This window comes from Mesoplodon mirus (assembly GCF_964341445.2).
Source record: "Mesoplodon mirus genome assembly, chromosome: 10".
Lineage (NCBI taxonomy): Eukaryota > Metazoa > Chordata > Mammalia > Artiodactyla > Ziphiidae > Mesoplodon > Mesoplodon mirus.
In genome coordinates, this window is record NC_138986.1 from 50,991,156 (window position 1) to 51,003,772 (window position 12,617).

Sequence of the window (12,617 nt, forward strand, 5' to 3'; positions counted from 1 at the left end):
CAGTAAATTTATTGATAGAACGAAAGGGTGAATTTCCAGTAACGTTTCCAGTGTCCTTTAGGCTGAGCATGAGTGAATGAGTGAATTGATTTTGTTTTGTTTGATTTTAAGTGTGGGTATAAAAAGCACTTTGGGGCATGGAGAGCTAGCTGATCAGAAGTATCTTATTTTCCTAAACTTAGCTGTGCACCACAATTACTGTCTAAGACTGAGTCCAGGATTTTTTTTTTTTTTTTAAAGCTTCCCAGGTAACTCTGAAACAGCCAAGATTGGGCACTTAGCTAGGAGGCCCTTTGATTTCCTGGTATTTGGTTAGATTTGATCTTAACCTGGCTACTTAAGTCATTACAAAAAGAAAATTGAGGAAATTGAGAAAAAGTCAGGACTTATCAGATCTTGAGAAATTACTTTTGTAAATCTTGATTTACAGTAAATCAAGTTTGCCTTATTCCAACTTTGCTAAGAAAATAGGACCTTGAGACCGGGAAAAGTCATTTAAAAGCACAAAAGGAAGTTTAGAGGATGCTGGGTCAACGCCTCACCACAGATGCTTTTTACTGTTAGAATGAGTGCCGTAAATGGAAGTGACCCAGTAAAATCAAACAGCAACACTAAGCGTTTTATATGAGCACAGTGTTAACATAGACCAGAGGTTAACAAAGGCCCTTTTCTCAAGAAACTCAGTCTTGTTAGGACACTGTCATGAAAAGACTCACACAGTACAGACAGGAGACACGGCAAATGTGAGGATGGAAGAGACACAGGAGTTCAAGTGGAGGGAGGGGAAAGGCCATTCCAAATAAAATAAATCGGACTTGAGTTTCAGCCCCAACGTGTAAATAACTTGAAAGTTGGCACCCTTGTCCTTACAACAAGGAAAAGCTGGACAAACTGAAAATCAGTGACTTTTCTTAGACCCACCCATCAGTGAATTGATGTTGCAGAGCAAATCACCACCCCCAAATCTGGAGAGAGGCTTATCTAGCCAGACTCAGTCAAAACCTGTTTACCTGGAGCAGGAACTGCTAGAGCCATAAACTGGTAAGGAACACACATACGGTAATACTGATACTGAATTGCTGGGGGTTGAGTGTGCTCTAGCACAGGAGTAACTCCTGGAGACTACAGTCTTAGAGGGGCCCCACATGTACCTGGGCTTTATCTCCAGGAATCCCACAAGATTCCCACGGTGAAGATCAAGAAAGATCCCCTATGTCTCTGGCAGGGAGAGGAGATGAAAAATCAGTGTGAAATACCAGAACCTTCTTTATTACAAAGGCTTACTCTCCAGGATAAGACTTCCAGAGCCTTATCCCTGATGGGGGAAGGGCATTCTTCCCACACCAGCCCCTCTAGCCTTCCTATCTCACCTAAAGGAAAAATAAAACATAGTCAACAGGGGTCAAGACTTCAGGGAAATGCTGCAGCCAAAGAAGGGAGGAAGGGGCACAGGGGGTAAAGATATACCCCTGGGAAACACCTGTGACGGTCACAGGCCAACTAAACACTGGGACTTAATCTGGAAACTACAGAATGTGCCCTTGCCCCCCACTTTACCACCACACCACCAGGGCTCCAGTATAATAGTGGATTACAGCCAAAAGCTGCAAGACAGACCTGAGGAGGAGAGAAACCCAGAGTTAAGAAAGAGACAAGGGCTTCCCTGGTGGTGCAGTGGTTAAGAATCCGCCTGCCAATGCAGGGGACACGGGTTCAAGCCCTGGTCTGGGAAGATCCCACATGCCTCAGAGCAACTACTGAGCCTGCTCTCTAGAGCCTACGAGCCACAACTACTGAGCCCATGTGCTACAACTACTGAAGCCTGCACATGCCTAGAGCCCGTGCTCTGCAACAAGGGAAGCCACCACAGTGAGAAGCCCACGCACGGCAACGAAGAGTAGCCCCCCCTTGCCGCAACTAGAGAAAGCCCACGCACAGCGATGAAAACCCAATGCAGCAAAAAATAAATAAATAAATTTATAAATAAATAAATAACTGGTTAATATGTTAAAAGTTTTAATGGAAAAAAAACATGTAAAAATGGAAAGATAATGTAATTAGAGAAATGGAAACTTTAAGAATCAAAGGAGGGCTTCCCTGGTGGTTCAGTGGTTAAGAATCCACCTGTCAATGCAAGGGACACGGGTTTGAGCCCTGGTCCGGGAAGATCCCACATGCCACGGAGCAACTAAGCACATGCACCACAACTACTGAGCCTGCGCTCTAGAGCCTGCGAGCCACAACTACTGAAGCCCGCATGCCTAGAGCCCGTGCTCCACAACAAGAGAAGCCACCGCAATGAGAAGCCTGTGCACCACGACAAAGGGTAGGCCCCGCTTCCAGCAACTAGAGAAAACCTGCGTGTAGCAGCGAACACCGAATGCAGCCAAAAATTAAATGAATAAATAAATTTAGTTTTAAAAAAAGAAAGGAAATGCTAGAAATCAAAATCACTGTCATAGAAATGAGGAATGGCTTCCATGGGCTCACCACTAGGCTCAACATAAAACAGGGAGGAATCAGTGCATCTGAAGATAGGTCAGTAGAAACTTCCCAAACTGAAATGCAAAGAGAAAACAATAGAAAAAACAATGGAACTTCCAAAAACTGAGATCTTGGCAAAAGGTGTAACACATGTGTAATTGGAATGCCAGAAAGAAAAAAGAACAGAGCAAAAGAAATATTTGAAGTTCTAATGGCTGAGAACTTTCCAAAATTAAAGACAAGAAACCACAGATCCAGGAAGCTGAGAGAACACCAAGATAAATTCAAAACAAAACAACACAGGCATTTCATATTCTAACTGCAGAAAATCAAAGATCAACAGAAAATCTTGAAAGAAGCCAGAGGGGAAGAGTAAAATAAAGGAGTGCTGGTTTGACAGTTTTTAAATGCCTTTTTAAAATAATTAATTAATTAATTAATTTTTAAATTTTTGGATGCATTGGGTCTTCGTTGCTGTGCGTGGGCTTTCTCTACTTGCGGTGAGCAGGGGTACTCTTCATTGCGATGCGCAGGCTTCTCATTGTGGTGGCTTCTCTTGTTGTGGAGCACGGGCTCTAGGCATGCAGGCTTCAGTAGCTGTGGCACGTGGGCTTAGTTGCTCTGCAGCATGTGGGATCTTCCTGAACCAGGGCTTGAACCCGTGTCCCCTGCGTTGGCAGGCGGATTCTTAACCACTGCGCCACCAGGGAAGTCCTAAATGCCTTTTATCAGTCATCTTGAGGCCAGAGGTGGTGATATTTTATAATACCTGAGTTATTAACCTGGTGTCTCAATTTGGATGGGAAAAAAAAAGTTGTGTCTTTAGTATTCTGTAACTGAAATGTAGCATTTTTTCATTATGAATGTAGTAGAAAACCAAAGTAGTAGTATAAGCAGAACTTGTGACTGTCATTAATTTAAAAATGCAAATATCACATTTAGTGCTGCAGATCTTGAAATACTTTCACTATCTGAAAATTACTGTAGTGATCAGACCCGCCCCAAGATCTCATTTAACGTGTTTTTTAAAAAGCACATATTTTTTTACAAGTTAAAAAAAAATACTTGGATAAATGTATTTCAACAAATTGGCTGAGTGTGGTTTCCTTTGTATTCCTATGTGTTTTGTGCTTTTATAAACATGAGTAGGGATCTTCGGCACAGAAAGGGTTAGGAACCCACAGTGTGAAAAATTCAGAACCCTCCTGTAATAGAACGTAATTTGGATGTGCCTGAGTCTGCGTGGCGTGGGGTAGGTTCACTTGGTATTAGTGTTCTGGTGTGCATGCATGAGAGGGAAACTGGGAAACGACCGACCGACCATCAGCTGAGGACTTAGGTTTCAGCCTGAGCTTTTCACATTATTACCTCATTTAATTCTCAGAACAACTCTATTGGATGGGTGTTATCCTCATTTTACCAAGAGAAGAGACAGTGTTACGTAATTTGTCCAAGGTCACAGAGCCAGTAAGAAGTGACATTGGGATACAAACCCAGGTCTTTCTGGTTCTAAAGCCTGTGCCTGTGCAACGCTGCCTTCTGTATGGATTGCACAGACTGTTGGCAGTCAGGCCAGGGCCCAGGCCAAAACATCCATCCTGACAGCCAGGGCCTCCGGCCTCCTGGGCATCACTGTCCCTCGTGCTCACACGGTTGCCTTGATGCCAGTGTTGTTATCAAAGAGGCCAATGGAAGCAGAGATTCATTATCTTGATCTAAAGGAAAGCTAAACATTTAAGAATAATTTGGTTATAAAACTGGAATGGCCATCCCTGCTTGGCACACGTAGACACTGCAGCTTTGTCATTACTTAGCTTTCTCGGTACATTTCCTTTCCTTTCTAGCCAGATTATACTTTAATCCAGTTGTTTTCATGTTCAGTAAATCCAAACCACGTTTAACTGGTTTATTCATTGAAGAGTCTCTGAGGGTGAAGAAAGTTTTGTCCTTTCAACTGCACTGGGGATTTGCTGTCTTCTTTCTGCAAAGGGATTTTCCTGGACCTGTAATCTGAACACTTTGACCTGCTGAGGTTTTTTTCTCCACTATGAGCAAATTTGTGAGGCTTGACCCTTTGTGTGCTGGGGAGCAGAGACAATGGCCTTCTGTGAATGTCCTCTCCTGAGGACAGTAGTGACTGAAATTAGGAATGATATTCATTTGCTCACACTTCTTCATAGCCTTGCTGCCTCTGGCCGTTGCAGCTGCCCTGCATGCCTTGGCTACGTGCTTCAGAATAGACCCATGTTCTGTTGGCAGCATTCTAGAGAGGTTTGTTCATGAATATTTTGGGGGCTTCCCTGGTGGCGCAGTGTTTGGGGGTCCGCCTGCCGATGCAGGGGACACGGGTTCGTGCCCCGGTCCGGGAAGATCCCACATGCCGCGGAGCGGCTGGACCCGTGAGCCATGGCCGCTGAGCCTGCGCGTCCGGAGCCTGTGCTCCGCAACGGGAGAGGCCACAACAGTGAGAGGCCCACGTACAGCAAAAAAAAAAAAAAAAAAAAAAAAAAAAGAATATTTTGGGAGTTGACAGTATGACTTAAACTGAAGTGAACTGGTCTCTCAGACAAGAGTCTGTGTTGGTGAAATGAGAGGCCCTCAAACACAGTGTCTGGCAGGAGGATAAATGGCACAGCCACCATGGAAGGCAATTTGGCAATAACTATCAAAACTATATGCCCAGGGCTTCCCTGGTGGCGCAGTGGTTGAGAGTCCGCCTGCCGATGCAGGGGACACGGGTTCGTGCCCCGGTCTGGGAGGATCCCACGTGCCATGGAGCGGCTGGGCCCGTGAGCCGTGGCCACTGAGCCTGCGCATCCGGAGCCTGTGCTCCGCAGCGGGAGAGGCCACAACGGTGAGGCCCGCGTACCGCAAAAATACAAACAAACAAACAAACAAAAAACAACTATAAGCCCAGGAATTCCACTTCCAGGAATTTATCTCACATACTTTCTGTTTTGAGAAATGATATTTATATAATATAGATATTTCCTCTGATTATTCATTGAATATCTCTGAAAGATTATGTAAGAAACAAGCAACACTGGTTGTCTGACTGGGGGGACTGGGTGCCCAGTGGATGGAGCTGAGAGGAAAACCTTTCACTGTATATGAACTCTTAAAAAAAAAAGCTTTTAATTTTGGAATAATTTTAGATTTACAGAAAAGTTGCAAAGATAATACGAACAGTTCTTATGTACCCCCTCACTCAGTTTCCCCTCATCTTATATGACCACAGTATTTTTGTCAAAATTAAGAAACCAGCCGTGGTACATTACTATTAACTAAACTCCAAACTGACTTTCACCAGCTTTTCTACTAATATCCTCTTTCTGTCACAGGCTCCCATCCAGGACACCACATTGCATTTAGCTGTCATGTCTCTTTAGTCTCCTCTGCTCTGTGACATGTATACATACCCCATGGAACTTTTTGAATTTTATATCATGTGACTGTTGACTATTCAAAAATAAGTAAATGGTTTAAATGAACTAGACTTACAGAGTCATAGGATATTAGAACTGTAAGGAATCTTAGAAGCAATTCAATACAAGCCTCTCATTTTTCCAACACAGGAAGGGACTTGGCTGAGGGCCTCCCCTAATAGCAGACCCACAGCCCAGACTAGAAACCAAGAGGCAGGCTGGGGACTAGTAGAAAGGGGTAAGCTTTAAAGTCACCCAGACTTGGGTTCAAATCCCAAGCTCTGTGTCCTTGAGCCAGTGCTCCTTTTGTCTGGATTCTTTGGTTCAACAGAATGTTTTAAGATTCAGCCATGTTGTGCATGTGTCAGTAATTTGCTTAAAAGACCAAAGAAAAAACATTTCTTTAAGGGAGCAGTCACGATTTCTAAGAATTTGTTGAGAAAAGAAAATGTGTTTTCCATCCTTGATCTCTGTGGGACATCAGTTCCCTGATCAGGGATTGAACCTGGGCCATGGCAGTGAAAGCCTGGAATCCTAACCACTAGGCTACCAGGGAACTAGATCTCTAGTTCTTATGAAGAAGTATGACACCACTGGCCAGACTCTTTTCCCTTCTTGGGAGCACTCAAGTGCATTGAGTCCTGGGGCCCCAGTACTGCTGAGGGGAAAGCACTTGGAAGGAGCCCTGGGAGATAAGCGAGAAGAAAAGTAAGCTCCTGATATAGGCACTAACTCAGTAGACACACTCCATATTGAGAAGCAGGGGACTGGTCTTTTATATGGACCGCAAAATTCAGTTGTAGAAGCTGGGGAGCTTCTGGGTTCAGAGCAGCTGTGTGACCTTGGAGATGTCACTCACCTGCCTGAGCCTATGGAGCTGGGACCACCTGCATCGGGACTGTCAGAATGCAGATGCCCCAGCCCCACCTCACACTGGCTGAATCCCAATCTCAGGAGGTAGGAACCAGGAAACTACATTTTAACATTTTACATGGGTAGGTCTTATGTGTGTTGTTCCATACAATGTGAACTTACTTTATTAAACATTTGGGTTAATAATTATCCAAAACTGAATGAGAGGTAAATTATGGCACATGCCAAGTATCTGAATTATGAAAACATCAAAAGGAATTCTGAAGTTTCATAGATACTGTAAAAAATGTTAGTGATAGAATGTTAATAGTATCAGAATGGAAAATATGTTCACTGATTACAACTATGTTAAAATACATAGGTACATGTGTAAGAACTAGAAAAAATAGGCAAAAATAAAAATAGTGTTAGGGAGGTGGAATTATATATAATTTTCCCCTACAAATTTCCTATATTACAATCTAATAAAAGAAAGTCACTTTTAATATTGTTGTAATGTTTTATTTGAAATAAAAATAACTACCCCTTCACCTCTGGCCCATAATCCACCTACCATGTATGTATGAGATATTGCACTAGGCACTGTGTTTGTGAGAAACTCCATCAGCCAGCCCAGTCCTCCCAGGAGGGACAACAGCTGTAGTCCCAGGGCCACTCTGATCACCAGCTCCCAGCATACAGGAAGAAGCCTGGAGTCACTCTGGGCTGGAGGAGGGAGGCACAGAGCATGCATTGCTCCATGCTCAACTGCTATTTATGGGGTTCCAAGGTATCTCTAAGCAAGCGGTTTAGGGAGGAATCTGTCACCCCCTTGGGTTTGACAGCCTTAACCTCACTTCTGAACTACAGATAATCTGGACCCACTGCCCCTCCCTGACAAGACTTGAGTTGCCCAGCGTACAAAGAATCCACTGATCTTTCCTATTGCTCTCTTCAGAACCCAAAGAGACCTTCCTTTCCGTTGCAGAGAGCTTGGGGTGGGCAAGGGTTAGCCTGAAGCGCTGCCAGCAAGAACTGGCTTCCTCGCTTTGACATTCAGGGCAGATGACACTGAGAGCTTACTGGCCCCTCTGGGAGCCAGTCACAAAGAGCTGAGGGAGTCAGTTCAAGGAGGCACAGCCCCTCCCTGCACACCAACTCTCCCCTCCTCCAGCCTCCTCACAGCCCCTGGGTGCCCTGCTCCGAATCACAGGCTGCTGCCAATTACAAAAGCACTCAACTCTGTTTCGCAGCCCCTTGATTGATAGCACTGGTAAGTGAAATTATAAGCCTTAATGATCACGTTAATTTCTGGGGAAAGGAAAGCGGTCAGAAGAGCTTCTCAATCATAAGCGCCACAATCAGCTGGGTGAGCTCAATGACAGGCCAGAGCAGGGAAAAAGGGGAAAGAATTAACGTTTTTAAAGGTCACCAGTGAGTAGAGGGAGAGCAACCAGGCACGAGGGATGAGAGACACAGACGATCTCGGAGCCTGAACATGACCCCTGTCCCAGGCCTCCCAACGGAAGGCTACCTCAGTGCCTCTCATCCTTAGCCGCACACTGGAATCATCGGGGAGCTTTCAAATACTGGTGCCTGGGCCCTGCCTCAGAGATGCTGGTGTAATTGCTCTGGTGTGGATGCAGTTTGGGCACTGAGCATTTCGAAAGCTCCTGGAGTGATGCTATGTGCAGCCAAGATTGAGAACAATTTGAAATGAAAGGATTTGGGAGGAAAGTAGTCAAGGTTGAGCATGTTTGGAAATCCGATCAATCTGATTGGTTCTTGCCACCAAGGAGAATTTCTTCCAGTGGTCTCCTGGCCCCAACTAAAAGATAATGATGAGAATGATGAGAACAGAAGAAGGGAAATTAGGCATCACTAAGCCTAGTGCTCCTTTGCACAGATGAAAATACTGAGGTGCAGAGAGGTTAACTGACTTGCCGGAGATCACACTGGTCATAACTAGAACCCCAATCTCTTCACCCTGGCCAGCACTCCTTTTTCTAGGCTCGTGGCTGGGTCAATGCAAAGAAGATGCCCTGGATGACACATGGTGGGACAAGAGCTGGGAGCTGTTCTCCAGCCTTCACAGTGGAGGAGCCCAGGCCTCCACTGCCACTTGCTCAGTGTCCTGGGACATAACCATTGAAGGACATTAGAGATACTAGGGCCACAGACAGAATAAGGCCACCTGGCTCCCCTGAGGATCAAACCTATGACCCTGGCCTCCTCAATACTTGACCCTACTCACAGTTTCCCAGCAAAACACTGCAATACTTTGGTACGTCAGAAAGATGCCCGGGCTATGTGGCAACATCCTGGTTTCTTCATCAGAGAGACTGCCCTCTGTACATTGCCAACAAGCCCAGCTCAGCAGTGGTCAAAAGCTCTGACAACCCTCCCTAATGGTCTATATGCAGGTCAGCAATATGTGGAGAAAAAAAACAACTTCATGTTCCAAAATGAGCCTCAAAAATCTAAAAAACAGACTACATTAAAAAATAAGCCATATGTTGTAAAGGCACTGGAGCTATTCAGTTAAAGGGAGTTATTATTATTCTTCAATTTCCATTGGCAATTTTTTTTCTTTTTTGGCTATGCCATGTGGCTTGTGGGATCTCAGTTCCCCAACCAGGGATTGAATCCAGGGCATGGCAGTGAAAGCCTGGAATCCTAACCACTAGTCCACCAGGGATCTCCCTCCATAAGCAAATATAAAAAATGTTATTGTAAAATGAGTGACTTGAGATTCTTAGAGCAGCTTCTTAGCAACAGAAAGTGTCTGCCAAGCTCCTTCTATATTTTCATTTATCCACTGTCTCTCAACCTTCATTGTGATATGTGTACTGTCAAAAGTTCACAGAAGTGGCCTGGATTGAAAAATTTAGGGAACCAAGCTCTAACCATGGGTGAAAAGTGAAACCAACTTCACCAGTCCAGTAGCAGAGGCATATTCATTATTGAAACATATGTATTCTCTGTATTTTTCTAACAGCTTCTGAAGTATTCATCAAGCCTGTGTCTGATTAAGCACTTTTAAATTCTGAGCAATGAAATGGGCACTCTCATACCCTCTTCGCAGGAGGGTAAATTGATACAACCCTTTTGGAGAGCCATTTGATTATATGTATCAAAATTAAAAATGCATATAATCTTTTTGACCCAGAAATGCCACTTCTAAGAATTTATCCTACAGAAATGCCCCACAAGGCCACAGAAGTGTACATAGAAGGAGAGCTCTTTGTAGTTTAATTTACTACAGTGAAAAACTGCAAACCACCCAAGTCCACCAATAAGGAATTCGTTGGGTAAACTGTAGTCCATCCATACAGTGAAGTACTAGGCAGATGGTAAAACAAATGAGGTACAGCCATATGTACCATTGGGAGAGAGAGCCACACATACACAGATAACTTCAGAGAAGTATAGGGTTTCCTTTTTTTTTTTTCCTGTTCTCTACCTTGTTTGTTTTTCCCCCGTTGTATTAAGAAATAATTGACATACATCACTGTATAAGTTTAACTTGCACAGCATGACGCTTTGAGTTACATATTGTGAAATGATTAACATCTATCGTCTCATAGATACAATAAAAAGACAATTTTTAAATGTATAAATAGTATGAGATGAAGATTTAGTACCTCCACCTCTCCTCCCTCATCCTCTCCCAAAAATTTTATCATACTTTTAATTATACCAATAATTAGTGTTTGTATTATTATAACAATGTAAAAATTGTTAACTGCAGGACCTATTAGAATACTGTGATTACATGTCCTTTCTTCTTTTAAAACTGAGGTGTAATTGACCTATAACACTATGTTACAGGTGCACAACATAGATTCGATATAGATTTGATATTTCTATACATCACGAAACAATCGTCACAGAGGGTTTCCATTTTTATATAAATGATTAAGGACAGCAACCACAGTGCAGGTCTCTGGCCAGTGGGTTCAGTTCTTGGGCTCCTAAACTGAACTGAAAATCTTGAACTACAAGTGAAATAATTTGGGAATCTCAATTCAGTTTCTGAACTCATCCTCTGTCCTTTCTCTTCCCTAGCATCAAAGAACTAAAAGTAATTCAAACACAAATGTAAGACTCCATAGCTAATTGTCATCGTACACAATTACTACTCTTAAAAGGTGACGCTCCCAGGTTTAGAAAAGACATTTGTCAAAGGAGAAGCACTGAAGACTGGTTTTTGACTGCAGTAATCACTTGGCTGGGTTCACCTTCTCTTGTTGGTATATTCAAATTGCAGAACTTGAAACTGTGTATCTGGAATTTGTGTATCCAAGACTGCAGTGACACCTCCCCACAACAGCAGCCCTAGAGGATGTCTGCCTTAAAATCTAAGCAAGCGGTGAGGTTCTTAAAGTATCCAGGCTGCATACAGCAGAGATTTCAGAATCGCAGAAGAGAGCGCTACTGGGTTTTTAATTCTGGGCTTTCTCAAATGTTGAAAGCCAGGGTTTTGTTTTGTTTTGTTTTGAAACTATAGTTGATTTATGAAAGCCAGGTTTGATTCTTCTTTGTAATGGCAGAGATGCCCCAAACAAAGGCAATTCCGGTGGGAAATCAGTATTCCGTGGCATGTCATAGGAAACTTACTCCCTTTTAACTTTACTGAGAGTATTTCAAATAGATTAGATTATGACTGTGATAGCTATTTTTTAACATCTTTATTGCAGTATAATTGCTTTACAATGGTGTGTTAATTTCTGCTTTATAACAAAGTGAATCAGTTATACATATACATATATCCCCATATCTCTTCCCTCTTGCGTCTCCCTCCCTCCCACCCTCCCTATCCCACCCCTCTAGGTGGTCACAAAGCACCGAGCTGATCTCCCGGTGCTATGCGGCTGCTTCCCACTAGCTATCTATTTTACGTTTGTAGTGTATATGTCCATGCCACTCTCTCACTTTGTCCCAGCTTACCCTTCCCCCTCCCCGTGTCCTCAAGTCCATTCTCTAGTAGAGAATGGACTTTATTCGGCGTCTTTATTCCCGTCTTGCCCCTAGGTTCTTCATGACTTTTTTTTTTTTTTAGATTCCATATATATGTGTTAGCATATGGTATTTGTTTTTCTCTTTCTGACTTACTTCACTCTGTATGACAGACTCTAGGTCCGTCCACCTCACTACAAATAACTCAATTTCCCTTCTTTTTATGGCTAATATTCCATTGTATATATGTGCCACATCTTCTTTATCCTTTTATTATGTCAGTGATTCCCCCCTCCTCCTCCTCGAGAAGCGTACACTCCCTGCCCCCATGAGGTTGGGTTTGGCCATGTGTTTGGCTTTGGCTGGTGGAAAGTGAACACACGTCAGGAGCAGCAGCTTTAAATGTGTTCGCATGGTTTGGCTCAGCCCCTTGCACTTCTGCACTCTGTCATGCAAAGAAGTTGCTCTAAGGAAGATGCTAGTCCAGAATGAGGCAACACTGGAGCCCACTTGAACCCAAACTGCAGCCAGGTGCCCAGCCCAGCAGTCCCATGAGCAAGAAATACAAGTTCGTTGTTCAAAGTCTTGGGGGTTGTAATTCAGCATTATTGAAGTAAAACTTGACTAATATATGGAAAAGCCTTGAATCCATTGCTCATCTTTGCCAAATCTTGTCATTGAACTTATATTTGTTTCCAATTCTCTTTTGTCTTATGAAATCAACCCTTTCAGAAACATTTGAGGGAGGGTCTTCTTGGTACCCTTCAGCAATCCCATCCATTCCCAAAGGTAACCGCTATCATATGGTTAGTGTTTACCCTACTCATGTTTGTTTTAAACATATGCTATACATTTGTGTATCTATAAACATGGTGGAGTATTGTTCTGTAGGTTGCA